At 43.8% G+C, this 18,261-nt stretch overlaps 1 protein-coding gene and 1 pseudogene across 2 annotated transcripts in view; one reads left to right on the forward strand and one right to left on the reverse strand.

Annotated features, from left to right (window-relative positions):
- Slco5a1 (solute carrier organic anion transporter family member 5A1) overlaps positions 1 to 18,261 on the forward strand; it is a 113,807-nt gene that overhangs the window by 10,364 nt on the left and 85,182 nt on the right. The window lies entirely within an intron of this gene.
- Positions 8,476 to 8,587, reverse strand: LOC115063004 (annotated as a pseudogene).

Consider the following 18,261-nt stretch of genomic DNA (forward strand, 5'->3'; position numbering starts at 1 on the left):
CCTCAGAGGGGTGTGGGATGCACAGATTTAATGAGGGGTGATATCCTAATTTCTCTTAAAATAACGGAATACTTAGTTTATGGAAAAACAAAACAAAACAACAAAACCTCAAATGAGCACCACCAACAAAATAACTCTGATACAGTCTCCAGTGGGGATGTCTAATAAGGGCTGGTGTTTAAAACGTGCCATCACTGGTGTATGTGTAACCAGTATATTTTATTTAAACAAAAGAGCTCTGGATTGCAGTTACCCAACCCATAGCTCATTTAGTAGTGGAAGAAATCAAGGTCAACTCATGGGTTCAAAGTCACCCAAAATCTATCAGAATCGGGACTTCACAGGAAGCTGCAGAGGCTGCTACCTCTGACCCGAGAGAGGAACACTGGGCATCAGATGAGTGGCTTTTCAACATCCACAAGGGAGGGAGCTAAAATGACAGTTTGCCATTACCCCTTAAATTCTCTAGTGCCTTCAAACCAAACTAAACCATACCAAACCAAGCCAAAATACCCAAAACATTTAGCTTACAATCCCTCTGCCCCCATCCCCACCTCTTGGAACCTGGGACTCTGGTCTGAAGGACTTGGAGGCAGCCTGCTTTTCCTTGAGCCGTCCAATCTCCTTTGAGTACTTTTCAAGCCACGTAGCTTGAGCTGCAAGGGACAGTTGCCGAGTGACAGCTGTCCTCCAGGGCTCAGACATTCCTTTTGGCTTTTTCCAGCAGCTGTGTATCACCTGATGGTAAATTCAGACCGTTTCCCCTCCTGGGAGTTGTGATTCCTTGTGAAACTCTCACCCTGCAAAACCACTAATCCCTGTTACCAAATATAACATTGAAAGGCAGGTGCGGGTTTATTCTCTCTTAAAAGTAAAGAGCATGCTCATGTAATTAATATATTATAGCTGGATGAAACTAAGTAACTGGCAAGGGCTTGAAATAGAGTTGCACCGTCCCTGGTACTCTTGGATCGGAGGCTTTTTAGTTATGATGCTTTGATGATGATAGCAGCCGGTTTGGCTCTTATTAAGTATTTTCCTGTATTTCCAAACTTGGATTCTGATGAAGGTCAGAGATGTTTTAAAATGTCTTTATTTGAGTAAGAAAAGGAGAGGTGTTTCAATGAACACGATTGGGTGGAATGAATCCCAGATCTTGAATGTCCTGCTTGTTAACCAATTTATAATCAATTTTGTATATTGACAGAGAAGGAATCCTGATCTGGAAGTGTCTTTTTATTATCAGGCAGAAGATATTTGCTTAGAAACACGCTTATATTGCATATGTTTAATTTCTCCTGTGTCCTAATTTGAACTGCATTTTAACGGCTTCCCTTTTGATGGAAGAGAACAGCAACTTTTAAACAGATGTAAAAACTTTTAGAGAGACATCTGATAAATCACCTATGGGAAAGTCTAACGTTAAAAAAAAAAAAAAAAAAGGGGGGGGGCTGGTGAGATGGCTCAGTGGGTAAGAGCACCCAACTGCTCTTCTGAAGGTGAGGAGTTCAAATCCCAGCAACCACATGGTGGCTTATAACCATCCATAAGGAGATCTGACGCCCTCTTCTGGAGTGTCTAAAGACAGCTACAGTGTACTTACATATAATAAATAAATCTTTAAAAAAAGAAAAAAACCTAAGAAAAACAAACTCGGGAAAAAAAAAAGAGACTTAGAATTATGGTTCTGAAACTTCTTTCCTCTAGCATTCTTTTTTCCCCCTCTTGTAAAACATTCAAAGAGAAACGAATTTTGATTGCTTTAGTTATGACTAGGGAGGGGCAGCAGCAACTAAAGGCAAGCTTTCATGGTGGCAGGACTGTGCTGAAAGCTTAGTAGTGACGCGCTTACCTGTGAGCACAGCCTTGCTAAAGGAAAAAAAAAGAAAGACAATAATAAGCAGCACATGGTGACCGCCACCGAGGAGGGACACGTCATCCCTGCTGCATGTTGGCCAGCAACTTAGCTTAAGTGGTGCCCTCCAGGCCAATGAGAGTGGGAAATAACACCCAAGCTGAGTCTCCAGTCTGCACGTGCACCGGGGCACACATAAACACCCATGACAGCACTTTTCTGAGTTACTGGGCTCAGAGTTCTGGGTATAGAATGTTCTTTCCTGGTAGCCTTAGAGTGATCGTTGTTAGAGAGAGGCCCTCAGGACCCCCACAAGGATTCTGGTGGGACACACACACACACACACACACACACACATTTCTGTGAGGCTCACTGCACCTTGGGAATGGTTTATTTAGGACGTGACCTTTGTTGGTCATTCAGTTCAGTAGCAGTGGTCAGCTATGCATAGGTAATTTGTAATTTGACAGAAACTGACTGTATTCAGTTCCATGACTGACCACATTATGTAACCTTTTGGCAGTTTGGTTTTTTTTTTTTTTTCCCTCAGTCACCTTCTAATCTAGTCTGTGGTTTTGTAAGATCTGATTGGGGACAGTGGGAAGTACTGTGTGTCGCTTCTAAAATTAACCCTGGGATGGGTTCCTGATCCGTGAGGAATTTGCAGTTTAGTCTGATGATTTCTTTGGCAGCATTGGCTGGGTGATTGAAGTGATTGCCGGCTGTGTGGACTCCAGCCAGTCACGTGACAGGTTGGGTTTCCGTTTGGACATTTGTAAGTGGGTAGAACTGAATTAGAGGTAGAACTCTAGTCTCCGTTTTTCCCACACCTACTGTGCTATAGATCCCAATGAGGCAGAAGTAAGGCACTTGTCCCTTGTGTTTGGTGTGACTTGGCTGCCTGGGTTTCAATCAAGGCCAGCTCTGTCCTGGCCAGGTTTAATGGGGGACAGAGGCCATAATTTCTCTTTCCCCAGTAAATACGTGGGTAGTAATCCGCCCTCGGATGTTAAGATATGTGAATGACATAAGACAAGACTAGGCCTGGCAAGTGATTGAGGACTCAGAGGGAAAAAAATCAGAGCCAGCAAGCTGGCCCATCAGTAAAGGTGACAGACGGCACCAAGTCTGATGACCTGAGTTCAATCTCGGATCCATATAGAGGGAGAGAAGGAATTTCTGCAAGTTGTCCTCTGATTTTTGATTACATGTGTAATCCCATTCTCCTTCCTCACGTACATATGCAAATAAACACATAAGTGAGCTCTCAAAGGAGTAAAATGAGCTGTGTTACAGCTGCCAGGCAACAACTGGTTTCTTTGAACTGGGTGCTTGCCTCACAGTTGAAAGTGCATTGGCATTGACTGAACCTGTTTGAGTTCCTGTGCTTTGGACCGTTCCTGGGCCAGAAGGGACAGAATGTGAGGCTTTTGTCCATCAAGGTGCCCTTCTCCAGGTGTCTATCACACCACCTTTCGGGATGCCTATGTTAGGGGTGATTGCTGATATCCTTTCAATAAAGTAAAGACAAATTATAATAGCTTCCTAGGTAGAGATGTTCTTGCTATGGGCTTCTGACAATTATGATGTGAGCTGTTGCCTATAATCAAGTTTAATTGCTAAGGATCACAGGGAGACATTCCTAAATACAACAACTCACAGGCTGTTCTTATTTCTTTTCTATCTTATACCACATTTAAATATCTATGATTGGGTCTCTAGTCATTTTTTGTGGTTTCTGAGACGGGCCTTTGATCTCACAGGTAGTCCACTGGATGGTATATCAACTCATGAGCTTTGTCTTAAGTGGGAAGGTGGGACTGACAATACAAAGTGGCAAACAGGGCCCTGGGGACAGGCTTGAGCCTTCTGGTTCCACTGCCCTTACAAAGGCACATGTCTGTGTGTAAGAATGTGGATGTCTGGGAGCTGAGGGAGTAGAGGCCAAAAAACAAAACAAAACAAAACAAAACCCAACAAAACCAAAACCAAAACCAAAACCAAACCAAACCAAACCAAAACCAAACCAACCAACCAACCAAACAGAGGGGGAAATGGCTATGGGACACTTTCTGGGTGCTCCAAACTATCTCTAGGATCAATTTATAGCTTATGGATTACTGTCAAGTCCTCTCGTGCCTCCCCTGTCTAACATTACTGAATTTACCATGTCATGGTGCTCCATTCAGAGTTTGCATGGCAAATCAAGGGACTCTAGGCCAGATTACTTAATTTTTCTGTGTAAGTCCTCTCCTGGGGTATACGGAGAATGTGGAGAGTGCTATCTGAGATGATGTTCAGCCATGATCCAAATGATCAGGGTTGGGGTAACCCCTGGTCATTCCGCCACACACACAACTCCAGAGACATTTTCTGTTTTCTTTCCTGGTACAGACGCCACTAGCTTCAGGCCTCTACACATCTGACTGCAGCAACACATTTCAACTGTCTCCCAGGCTCTTTCCAGTCTACCCTTCCTACTGTAAATTTTCTACCAACATGCTTTGGCCGATGATGTGTCTCCCCTGTTCTCAGTGCCAAGGGCTTCAGTTTCTGCTCTCGGCTGGGCCCCTGTGGATTTCAGGAGACTGGTCCCTTAGATTTCACTAGTGACTTTTCTAGACTGCTGACTTTAATCTCTATTGCCATCACCTATGGCTAGGCCAGTACCACTGTGTGTGACCTCTTCCAGCTCTCTGAAATTCACTGGGTCCAGGACACTGGTGTACCCTTGCCTGCTCTGGATTTCAGATAGGAAAAAGCACACACAGGTGATTCAACATGGGTAGCTATGGTCTTCAGTCAGGGTCGTCTCGTGTCACTGGCTAGCGAACTCACTGGATCAGGCAGAGCATGTGTAAATGAGGCTTGTGATCAGGGTCTGAACACCTTGTGAGTCAGTTCCCCGTCGTACTGTTCTGGCCTTGTCCTCAACTTATAGATGGCTCTGTTTGAAAGAGGAGCCAGGCTCACCCACCCAGCTGCAGAGATAAACTCCAAACCCAGATACAAGACCTTAATGCATTCCTCCTGCCCCCAGCCTGGGTCAGTGGCTGTTATCTCAGTACATAATAATAATAATCAACTTGTAGTATACCTATGATACCGTAATTACACTGGGGAAGCAGGGCTTTTCACCATCCCGACCGGGCTGGCTGTAAGTGACTCAGGTGACTCTATATCTTTCTCACATTCCGTTTGGCAAGGTTGTCCACATTTGGTTAGCTTGCTTGTCGTTCTTCACCTTTTAAAGTTCACATGCAAGATCTGGGCAAGGTGTCACATGCCTTTGCTTCTTAGGAAGCTGAGGCAGGACATTCTTGAGGGCAAGGCAGGACGTTCTTGAGGGCAAGGCCAGTCTGGGGTACATAGTAAGATACTGTCTCAGAAAAACAAAAACAACCCAAAAATTCTGTAGCAAACACTGTCATACTGTGTTTGATAAATGATGCTTTAAGTTGACGAGATTTAAATGTTCCATTTCTCTTTGGTGTCGATATATTTTCAGATACTTTTAAATGAATTGTCAACCCACCTGAATTATTAAAACGTTCTAAGGCGATTATGGCATGTTTTCTTTAAACACTTGATTTTAGAGTGTGCTTGCTCATTTTTGAACTTCTACACATTTGCTTTATGAGAGAAACCGATAGTCCAAAATGAAAACTGAGAGTACATATTTTCAGATAGGAAGGTGAATTTCTTATCAATATAAGTAAATAACACAAACATAAATAACTACACATGGAATGTGAATTGGGTTCTTTGCTTTGGTGTGGGTTCCTTTAGCTAAGACAGTTCACAATCACACCCTGTGTATAGCTCCCAGGAGTGTGTCCATTCACTAAAGTTCATCTAGGGCTTTATTTCTTGCCAATCACAAAACCTTCTAATGACTGGCTCTTTCCTTTTTGAGTTCCCTCCTTTTCTTTATCATCTGGGATTTTAATTTGAGGGCCATTAATCCTTTTATCAAAGCCTCAGTGCAGTCGTACTGCTGACTCTGAGGGCTCCCATGGCGGTCTCCTGTACCTCCTCAGACGTTACCGGTTGATTATCCCCTTTGCTTTAATTTACTCCTACTGATTTAGAGTCTTCTGAGGACTCAGATGTGAGTCAATCTGAATTACTGTTTCATAGCACACCCTAGGAGGCCACTGCCAACTGCTGTCTTAGGAGACTGTCTGCCAATGTAGTTACCCAATAAGACCCCCTATTTCCCCCTAAAATGGCTAAATACTTTATTGTCAACATTACCATCCAATCTTTCATCTCTAACGTGCTATTCTTTTGTTGGGAATTTTCATTAGGTATACATTTTAGAGTCAGTATCATTTAAAAACTCATTAGTTTCTTTTTTTTTTTTTATTAGTTTCTTTAAAAAAATTAATTTGCTAGGTGGTGGTGGCACACCACGCCTTTTAATCCTAGCACTTGGGAGGGTAAGGCTGGCTGCAAGCCATAGGCGGATTTCTCAGTTCAAGACCAGACTGGTCTACAGAATGAGTTCCAGGACAACCAGAGCAACATGGAGAAACCAACCCTGTCTGGAAAAAACAAAAAAAGAATGAGTCGGCAGTTTGGTAATGGGCTTGTTTGGTAATGGTACAATGACCTGTACTTATGTGCAACTTGTGCATGCTGTCTGGATTAGCTATGTTTTCTCCACATAGAGTACAGCTGTGTCAGAGGATGAGTGTGAGGTTATTTCACACTAGTACAAGGAACAGGCAGCAGGCAGACAGGCAGGCATGGTGCTGGTATAACAACTGAGAGCTCATATCTTTATCTGGAAGTAGGATCTCTCTCTCTCTCTCTCTCTCTCTCTCTCTCTCTCTCTCTCTCTCTCTCTCTCNTCTCTCTCTCTCTCTCTCTCTCTCTCTCTCTCTCTCTCTCTCTCTCACACACACACACACACACACACACACACACACACACACGGAGAGACAGAGAGACAGAGACAGGGAGACACATAGAGAAAGAGACAGAAAGACATAGAGAGAGACATAGAGAGAGACACAGAGAGAGCAGCCAGGGATAATTGGGAATAGAGAATAGATTGTAGAACCTCACAGCCCACTTCCCCGTGACACACCTCCTCCAACAAGGCCACACTCCTAATCCTTCCCAAACAGTTCCAACATCCGGGCTGGCCTCAAATTCTCTATGTGGCTGAGTCTGACCTTGAGTTTCTGATCCTCTTGCCTCTGCCACCTGAGTGCTGGGATTAAAAACATGGACTAACATACCTCATTTATGTGGTGCTGGTATCAAATCCAGTGCTTTGTGTATTGCTAGGCAAGCACATTACCAACTGAGCAACATCACCAGTCATTGGGGGATTCATAAATGTGTGTGAATCATAATTACTTGATAAATATCCTGTAAAATGTAGACTTTTGCCCTCTGCCCCTGTCAAACTAATTTAGTAGGGGTCCACTCCCACTGAAAAGATAATGTGCTGTCTATGACATCTTCCCAGATGATGGAGACCATCATTCCATCAAACCAAGGCATAAAACAATTCCTTTTGAGGGTATGGGCATGGTTTGTCTCTAATTCCGCATTCACCTGGCACAACTTTGCACTCCAGCTTCTGCATTTCTGACACTCATGTGCTGTGGACCTCTCTCTGGTCTTCAACTCCTGCTGTGGACCAGGCTTAAGCTTCTCAGCCAGCGTGCTGCACGATGGGAAGCCACTGTGGACTGTTTGGATGATGGGAGGGCCTTTATTTCTGGTGGAGGTGTTGGGGTTTTGGCTTGTAACGCTGCTACCATGAGTAGTGTTGTAAGCTGTTTTGGGAAGCTAAATACATCCTCTGTGTGTGTGTGTGTGTGTGTGTGTGGTGTAAATACATGTGTGTTGGGGGTGCAGGTGCCCATTTGTTGACATGTGGAATCCAGAAGAGGATGTCCGGCATCTTGCTGTACCGCACTCTCTGCCTTATTTCCTTGTGGTGGTGTCTCTCACTGAACCTAGAGCTAGGTTGTTGGCCAGCACACCCTACTGATCTACCTGTCTCTACCCTCCACAGTGCTGGGGTTTCAGGTGGTTATGCCTGTTTTCTCTGTAGTACTGAGAATTTGAACTCAGGCCCCGGGCTTGACAGCAAGTGCTCTTACTCATCTTGTGGGCCCCCATTTTGAAGCTTTATGTCTATGGAGCTTGTCATTCTGTGACAGTTTAAGTGTGCAGCTTTTTCCTTGTACGTCTGCCATCTTTCTAGTTTTAATTTATTTTGTACATATTTAGTAGACTGAGTAGTTTAAGATATAATATGATAACAACAAAAGCGTTTCTCTTGGGATCTCAGGGTCGAGGAAAGCCCGGTGTGAGCCCTGGGGACAGAGCTCCATCTTGTTTCTTCCCCCTGGGGCATCTCGGGGAAGCTGGGAGCAGTGCCGTTGTGAACACAGTCTGCTGCTGGAACTTGCCCAGGACAGGCTTTCTGTGCTCCTGTGTGTATTTGAGCAATTCTCTCTTGCTTCAAGCTGCGCTTTAAAAAGATTGGTTGCTAGCAGTTTAGTAGTGGGAAGGTGTGGCTAGACGTGAATAATCTTTTGAAACTCAGTGTATGCTTCAGGGTTCAGGTACGTATTCTCTTTCTCCTTTCTCCTTGTGAGCTGGGGAATGCACTGATGTGCTAACAAGGACTGTGGGGGGTGTGGGAGCACAGCTCACACTGCCATGTGGAAATCCAGTCATCAAGCTTAAGATCTCTGAAGAGATTTCAAGCAATGGCTCTTGGCACTCTCAGGCACTCACAGCCACCTCCTCGTATTTGGGCAAACCTTGGGCTGGAAGTGAGGGACTCTCACATGGCAGGCAGGCACTCTACCACTGACCTACTCAAAGCACCTTTTATGCCCAAAGACTTCTGTAAAGGCTGACCAGAGTGACAACTGTCATTCATGAGAAGCAGTTAACACCTGCTTTTTGACATCTATCTATCTATCTATCTATCTATCTATCTATCTATCTATCTATCATCTATTTATCTATCTATCTATCTATCTATCATCTATTAATCTATCTATCTATCTATCTATCTATCTATCTATCTATCATCTATGTATTTATGTATCTATCTATCATCTATGTATCCATCTAAGTATCTATGTATGTATTGTATCATCTATGTATCTATCTATATATCTATGTATCTATTTATCATCTATGTATCTATCATTTATCTATCACCTATCTATGTATCTATCCTTATTTAATTACTTACATGTTTATGTCTGCATGTTTGTGCCTGTGCATATGTGTGTGCATTCAGATGGAGGTGTCTTAGTGTTCTATTGCTGTGAAGAGTCACCATTACTGAGGCAGCTCGTATAAAGGCAAACATTTAATTGGCACTGCTTACAGTTTCATAGATTCAGTCTGTTTATCGGCGCAGCAGGAAGCATGGCAGCATTCAGGCAGGCATGGTGCTGACGAAGGAACCGAGAGTCTACATCTTGATCCTACAGGGATCCAGAAGGAGAGTTCCTTCTGCAGGCAGCCAGAAGGAGGCTTTCTTCCACACTGGTGGAACTTGAGTAGTGAGATCTCGAAGCCTACTCCACAGTGACACATCTCCTTCAGTAAGGCCACACCTCCTAACAGAGCCACTATCCATTGGCCAAGCATAGTCAAATCACCACAGGAGGTCAGAAGTCAACCTCAGGTGTTATTCTGAGAAGCCATCTCTTTGTTTTTTGAGATAAGTACTCCCACTGGGTCTATGGACTTCCCAGGTAAGGCTGGGTGGCCAGTGAGTACCAGAGACCAACATGCTCCCAACTCCCAATGCTGGGATTATTATGTGCCACTATGGTTGTTGTTGTTGTTGTTGTTGTTGTTGTTGTTGTTGTTGATGATGATGATGATGATTTTATGTGGGTGCAGGGGATCAGACAGATCCTCACCCTTGTGTGGCAGGCATATACTTCACCGACTGAGTTGAACTCCTAGCGCACTGGCTACATGTATTCTTGGAAGCTGTCCATGATGAAGGACTTGCCGCCTGTAAGGCAGTGGAGCCTGGAAGCATGGTGTCCTGGTGCAGGTGTGATTGAGTCTGATGAAGAACTCAGGACTAGGGTGTGGCAGGGCTCACTTGCCCTTTGGGGTGATGCTTTACTTTGTTGTTCCTCTCTGATGTTGAGAGTAGCCTCCTGCCCCAGAGTGCTAACAGCTGTGAAATGAGGAACCTTTTTTCCCCACTCTGAGCAGCTTGTGCCTTGAGAAAAGCACTCAGAGAGGACATCAGGAAACACATTCAGAAAATACAGGGGAATCCTCTACTTGGCTGATTTTTAAGGTATAGATCTTAGAACCTATCAAAAGATGGCTTGCTTCTTGGTCTGGTTGTATTGTGTGCTTCTTGGAAATTTTAATCTCTAAACTTGGAAACCCAGAGTACCCCAGAAGGCACATGCAAACCTGATCAATCTTAAATACCAACTGGTATGTGACTTACTTCCTCAAGGAGGGTGCTAGTGTATCTTCTAACCATCATCCCTCCTCTTCCCTAATTTCTGACTTGTCAGTATCCCTTCATGGCGAGATTCTCTTCTTAACACTCAGATTTCTTCCTCTTCAGTTAAGTAAGCCAACACAGCCTGGAAGCTCAGTATTTGGGAAGCTGAGAGAGGAGGAGCAATATGAGGCCAGCCTGAGTTGTCTAATGCATGGGCATGTCTCTCTCTCTCTCTCTCTCTCTCTCTCTCTCTCTCTCTCTCTCTCTCTCTCGTGTATGCGCGCCCACATGTGTGCATGTGTGTCTCTCCTGCACACACAGACACGATGATAGACTTATTACCCCATCTTGCCTGTTTGCTTTCACTGTGACAGGACACTTGACAAGAGGCCACTTAAGAAGGAAGGTTTTTATTGCTTCACAGTTTGAGGGCACAGATGATCATGGTAGGGAAAGCATGGCAGCTCCAGTCTGAGGTGCCTGGTCACATGGTGTCTGTAATGAGGGAGCAGAAAGAGATGAATGCTGGCCACTAGCTTGCTTTCTCGTTTTTTGCTGGGATCAGGACCCCAGCCCATAGGATTATGTCAGACACATTCCTGGCGCGTTCTCCCTTCTGTCAACCCTTTCTAGATAGTCTCGGTCTCCCAGAGATGTGTTTCCTGTTTTGGAGTGCTGGAGGGAGAGGATGAAGAAGGATCTGGGTCCTACTAACCTTTTTTTTGCAATTAGAGGCACTCAAGGACGTGAAGTGCACAGGGTGGGAAGGAGGACCATGCAACACAGGGCTGCTGCTGGATGCTGCGGAACTTCCAAGAGGGAAGGAGCCATGTCATCTGGAAGGCAGTTGCTGCTCCTCAGGGCCACCTAGACTGAGGAGTGGAGCTGAGGCAGGAGGTCAAGTGATGAGAACTGGGGGAAGAGGCTGCAAACAGGACTTACCGGGCCCGTTCAGCCTGCACTCAAGCCAGGGTATAGAATGTTCCAGAAGACATGACGGCTTGTTATAACATGTATTTGGTGTCCTCCAGTAAAAAGGAGACTAAAAGATTGGCCCATTGCTAACGTGCAGTTGACAGAAAATGAAAATAAGCAAAAGTGACTCTGCATTTTTCTCCTATTACTCTAACAGAGTTTTCTGTGTTATCCATGGAAAATATAACCAAATGATTGGTTATGATGAGAAACATTGTGTCCATGTGTTTGAGGGGTGTGTGTGTATGCGCGTGCGCGCGCGCGCTGTGAATGTTTCTTATTTTGGAGGAACATAGCCCTTTTTAAACTTTAATTGTTCTCAGGTAATATACATTTTGTTGTTGTTGTTGTAGCAGATGGTAAACTGGCCCTCGAGTGTTTGGGGGTAGCTGGGCAGCTGATTAATTCTCAGTGGGATGTTTTGTGCTAATTAAAGCGTTCTTTCTATTGGCAGGGCCCAGTGGGTTGCCATATATGATAATCCTAGGACTAATGAAACTAGAAATTTGCTCCTTCCTCCGTCAGATGTTCAGAGTAGCAGAAGAGACTTGCTCATACACATTGGAATTTTACAGTTGGTGGCTGCGTTATCCTGAAGATGTCTCAGGACAAGAGCGGTTGGCAGATGGTAAATGTGTATGTGAGGTTAAGGAGAATTTTGTCAAGTTTCTGAAGTGTGCTGAACTTTAAAGTTTTCCAGGAAACGGGGTCCGTTTTTATTTTGCCAACACCATTTTCTCTTCTCAGCACTCAAACTCACAACATGAGAACAGGCACATGGAGCTGTGTTCAGCAGGGGAGGTTAGGAAGGAAAGAAAAACAAGGAGACACTTGGGAGAGGCCAGGGAAGAGCTCATGGAGGAAGTAAGCCCTCTTGGCTATGGCTTGGTCTGCGAGCCTGAAGCCACACAGCCTTGGGTATGTTTGAGCTCAGCAGAAAGGAGTCTAATCTTGAAGTGGCAGGAGAGGGGACAGAGAAGGCAACAGAATGATACTACCCACTCTTGTAAAAAGTTGCCTGGCCAAAAAGTTAATGAAATGCTGGCTTCATTAACAGCCAGTTTTTATTCATCCACGTGTATTAAGTCTATTATAAATTTTATTTAGCCTGTTGTATTAGTCTATCATAAAATACTCAACACTGGATAATTTATAGATGATAATTTTTCAATTTAACTGACAGTTTTAGTGGGTGAAAATTCACACAGCATGGCTCAGGCAAGGGTGTCCTTGGCTTGTCACCCCTTGGTGGACAGTCACTTTGAGAGTGTGTGTGAATCAGAAAGCCAGAAGGAGCCTGGGGTCCCACAGAACTGTGTCGATCTCCTCTGAGGACCACACCCCACATGACTTAAAATCCTTCCACTCCCCCTCATCACTGTCCCAACAATTTTTTAAAAACTTATTTATTTGTGTATTTTATGTATGAGTGCTCTGTCTGCATGGATGCCTGTATGCCAGAAGAGGCATCCCCTTATAGATGGCCGTGAGCCACCATGGGGTTGCTGGGAATTGAACTCAGGACCTCTGGAGGAGCAGTCAGTGTTCTTAACCTCTGAGCCATCTCTCCAGCCTCCAACACTTCTTAAGATCATCGTACTGGGGACAGTGTGGCCACCCCTTATCTGCTGTACTGATATCACTTCAATCCCCTAGAGAACACTAAGATATTTACTTTTCTCAAATGTGTATGACCATAACATTTTTAGTCCCAGAGCCACCTCAGAGACCCATGTTCTTTGAGATCTACGGGGGGAAATTTTGATCTAGTGGCTCAATATTAAGGGTTGTGCCATTTAAGAGACCTGGGTGACAAGGGGAATAGCAAGGTCCTGGGGTGTAGGGCTCTTGTTTGGGGTTGCACTCTGAGGTTTTGGTACTTTGGACTTGGGCTTCATATTCACCCTGCTCCTTGTGGACCCTCAGGGCACGATGAACAATGACCACTGGTTTTTTTCATCTCCTTGTGGCTTTGAGTTAGCTACGCTACAGAGGAAACACTGGGAGAGGTGCATACAAGCACACACATCAGCTATCTCCATGGAGATTATTTGTTGCTTGCAAATGGATACTTCTCAGACAAGTAATTAAAACAAAATCTGTCAGCGGGTATGGAACTCTAGATCATAAGATTGCTGGTAAAGAAAATAAGAAATTATTATGACTACGTTCTATGGTGATGAAACCGTGTGGGAAATGTTGTAACACAGATTTCCATTCTCATGAAACTCAGAGCTGACCTGAATACAAACAGCAATGCTCGGAGCAGTGGCATTTATCATTTTCCACTATGCTTCCTACAGACTTTCCTTTTTCCTTTCCTTTCCTTAATGCTGGGGAGGGGGTGATTTAGGGTCTCCTGTAGCCAAGGCTGGCCTCAAACTCACTTCGTGGCTGAGGACAACCCTGAACACCTGATCTTCCACCACCACCACCTGATCTTTTACCTCTAACTTATCAGCGCTGGGACCACACCCAGTGATCTCTGAGGAATTTTTTGAAAGCATAAAAACAATATTAGATAAAATAAAAAATAGGAAAACTCTTGGATGTCAGTGTTTTACCAGCTGGGAGTTGCTTTAAATTGGTCTTTTCTTGTCTTGTTTGCTTCTACTACAGATGGGGAAGGAGGAGGACACAGGGTTAGTTGTTAGTGATTTAAATTTAAGGCAGCTGTAGCTGACAGTCTACATCGTAAGGGATGATGGCGATAGAATGTCATTCAAAATGTGGTTGGGACTTGAGGGCTCACACAGATAACTGGAGTCAGCATGGCTCACAGGTCTGAGTTCTGTCTCCATCAACTCAATTAGCTTGAGAAGTGCTGGGCAGATTAAGTAAAAACCACACAAGAGTGTTATCTAAGCAGAAGAGGTCTGACCAGAAGGAGGCCAGCACCATGCCAGAGGAGGGAAGGAGAAAGCCCGACACTCGAGCCTTTCTTGCCTCTTCTTCTCATTTGCTGAGATTTGCGAAGCCTTGTCCTCCTCACTGTCAGAGCTGGAGGCCTCCTGAGCAAGAGGGAATCTCACTGATGGGCGAGCTCTGGGTTCTATGTCTCAGAATCTAGCATGAAGAGTTACAAGAAAGATGCTCAAAGTGAACTTCAGTTCTACACACACACACACACACACACACACACACACATACGGACAAAAACAAAATTTAAAGTGGAGGTAGGAAAAAAAATGGGACATATATTGGGGATTTTGTATGTAGGTTACTCTGGATAAAGAACAAACAAAAAGGCGATAAAGATAGGTCATGTGACTTCTTGGTCTCATAATTTACAAAGTTTTACACTTTCTTCTAAATCTTCCTTACATACCTATCTACCATCCCAGCTTAGCCCAGATCTGACCAGTTCACAGGGCTCTCTTGCCTTTTGTATATGTATATGAATTTAAATTAAAATCAATTACATTGTTACTCCTTCCCTTTTCTTTCTCCTTCCCCCTCCTTCCATGTACCCTCTCCTAGCTTCCACTCAGATTCACAGCTTCCTTTTCTTTGTTATATTGTATGTGTGTATAAATGCATAAGTCTGTGAGTACAAAGCATTGAGTCCATTTAGTGTTGCTTCTCTGTATATGATTTTAGGGCTATGCACTCGGTATTGGATAACCAGTTAGGGGGCTCACTCCCAGAGAGGACAACGTCTCTGTCGTTTTGTGTTAGTTGCCTGTAGCTCTTTGTGTAGGGCTGTGTGGTTCCATGAGAGTTCTCTCTTCAGCATCAGTATGTCTGTCGATTGCCGGTGTCATTGTTCAGGCGCTGTTTAGGCAGCCATATTATTGAAGTACGACGGGAAGGCTCTCTTATTTCTAAGAGATATAGACTTCCTGGTCCTCTGGCTCACAGACTTCTACCCAGTCTTCTGAGGTGTCTCCTGAGCTTTAGATGCAAGAGTGAGATTGTAGGTGCATCCATTGCGTCTTGGAATGCTAGAGTCAGTTGTTCTTCGTATTTTGACCAGCTGTGGGATTTTGTGAAGGTCTTCATCTGTTGCTAATAGAAGCTTCTTTGATGAGGGATGAGAACTGTACTTATTTGTGGGTATAAGGATAAGTATTAGGAATGAAGTTAGGAAGTACCTAACCACCTGCTTTGGTAAGGCGGTGTTAGAAAGGTCTCTAAGATTCATAACCTCACTAGCCCTGGGTCAGTGGTAGCTTTCCAGCACCGGGCCTGATTTCCCTTCTGGTGAGTGAGTTAGACAGCTGTTGGTTACCACAAGGATAGACGTGCCATTGTCACGTCTTTAGGGATATCCTGGCATGCTGGTCATTGCTGTGGTTCATAGGCATTGCAGTTGGGTAGGAATATGGTTGCTTCCCTCCTTGGCAGCTTGAGTAGTGCTTTCTAGGACCCTTCTATGGTATGAAAGCTAATCATAGCGGAGTAGACTTTCGGGTCAAATCTATCTCGGATGGTCCAAGCCCCATGTCTAAAGTACGTGCTTATCTTCAGCAATACAGACTTACCTATGATCTCTGGAAGACAACCGAGGGCAGTAGCAATAGCCTATATTGTTTTGGGGATCCTTTTGATTCCCTGATCAATCACTCAAAAGGGTCTTTTTTTTAATGCTTAGGACTGGGGTCTTTGTTAGATAGTCAATGGCTCTTGTAGAGAACATTGCTGGTCCAAATGGCATAAATTCATTTAATACATATACACATATATTAATATTTACACATATATGTATATATTATGTAAATATATATGTGTATATATGTGTATCCACATAAACTTATATGTACTATATGAAAATAAAAATAATTTCTTGTGAGTTTTCAAATATCCATAGTGTGACTTTCTTTTCTTCTTCCCCTTCCTTGAACACTGACCTTACCCTTTCCTCCCTAGCAAGCCCCCTCCTCTCTCTCTCTCCCTCTCTAAGACTTTTCTGAGCATCTTTGGGATCTGCATCACTCTGGGTCAAGCCCAGCTTCCTGCCTTGCTTGAAGGCTTCCACATCTTTATCTTTCTCTGCTCTCCTGAGCAGTCCTCCCTTTACTCTGTCTTTTCCTACTATACCGTCTTTGCTTTCCTAACACTTTATATCCAAATATTACTCAACTTTTAAGATCTTGCTTAGGAACACGCTTGTTGAAATCTTTAATCTTCATGGTTTTTCTTTCTTGGCAATTAGCAGAAACATTAGTTTGTTTCAGTTGGCCAGTGAGCACATGAAAGCTTGTGGGTTTTGGCATCAAATGATACTAATCCATGCCTTTCACGCCTGCCTCCTTTCCTTAACTAAATTACAGAGCTTCTGATGAGGCTTACCTTTGCGAACACCCAAGTGCTTGGAGAGAGGCAATAGATGGGATGTTTGATAAAATTGCCCCACAAAACCTGCTCTATTTTGTTTTGTTCAAAAATAAATGAGGAGAGAGGACCTTGTTCTGGACGCTTTCCTTCTCGACTTTATTTTTGACTTTTCTATTTATTCAGTTGTTTATCCTGACAATCTGGCCTCTCTCCCTTCTACTGAGTTTGGGCCTTCAGTGGTTCTGATCTTTTAAACAATTACAGCTGCTTTCTCAGCACCAGCTTGATTTTCTCTTGTCTTGAAATTTTCTCTTCCAAACAAATTAGTCCATTTGCTTTGAATTCAACTTCAATTAAATTCTCAGGACAAAGGCAAAATGAAGCTGGATTCTTGGATAAAATATCACATAAACGACCCCAAACCACGTTCCTGGTAGAGTTTTTGTTTCCATCTGAAATCTCAGGAACTTGGCTGCCGTCGTCTACATTTCTTTCAGCAGCCCTGTCTTGCAAGCTCCCACCAGGATGGCTCACTAAATTATTATACTTGTAAACTGGGAGAAAATATGAATTCCAGGACATATTTGGCTTTTGGGTTGAGGGACTGTAGACATGACTTCATGTTATTACGTAGTTTAGGCAACTACATAGTCAGTTTGGGTGGTGTATAAGCACATGTCATAATGAAGGCTGTATAACACAACTCAGTCAGAAGTGCTATGGATTGGTTCTTCGCTGTCTTCCCAAGGCCTGTGTGAAGGCTTGGCCATCAGCCTGTGGTATAGTGGGAAGGTGATGGACCTTTTAGGAGGTTGAGTTGAGCGGAGGAAGTTAGTTCACTGCAGTCGTGTCCTTTAGGAACCTCTCTTCTTTTCTCTTTCCTTCTTCATTCTCCTCTCCTGCTTCCCAGCTGCCAGACTGAGCAGCTTCGCTCTGTACACACTCCCCACAGTGATTTCTGCTCCATGACACCCTCAAAAGTAACGGAGCCCAGTAACCTTAAACTGAAATCTCTGTCGTTCTGAGGAAAAAGAACTCTGTCCTCTTTAAGCCACTGACGGATACTCAGGTTGTCTCTTATGAATGATGCTGTTCTGAGCATAACAATTCACCGTCACAGTGATCATAAATCCTTTGGATACATATCTAGTGTTGGGATTACCCAGTCATATAGTTATTCTGTTTGACTTTGCTGTGGAATCTCTGTACTGTTTTCCATAATAGCTACATCAATTTCAATTCCTACCGACAGCACACCAGGGCCCCCTCTTCTTTTTTATTTTTGTTTTGCTTTTTTTCTTGCTGCTGTGTATCTGCATGAAAACTTGAAAACTTATGAAAAGGTTACTTGCTGTCAACACATTTTTGTTACATTTATTTAGCTACTTGTATTCATATTTATGCACTGTAAGTGCACATGTGTGTGTGTCAGAGGACATCCTGAGGGGCTGGATCTCTCGTCCTCCGTGTGAGGCTTGGGAACCTTACTAAGGTCACCAGGCTTGACAAGGTGCCTTTACCTGCTGAGACATCCCACTGATGCTCGCCCGCTCTTTCCTCCTTCCTTCCTTTCTTTCTTTCCTTTCTTTCTTTTCTTTCTTTCTTTCCTTTCCTTTCCTTTCCTTTCCTTTCCTTTCCTTTCCTTTCCTTTCCTTTCCTTTCCTTTCCTTTCCTTTCCTTT

Source organism: Mus pahari, chromosome 22 (genome assembly GCF_900095145.1).
Source record: "Mus pahari chromosome 22, PAHARI_EIJ_v1.1, whole genome shotgun sequence".
In the NCBI taxonomy this organism is placed as follows: Eukaryota; Metazoa; Chordata; class Mammalia; order Rodentia; family Muridae; genus Mus; species Mus pahari.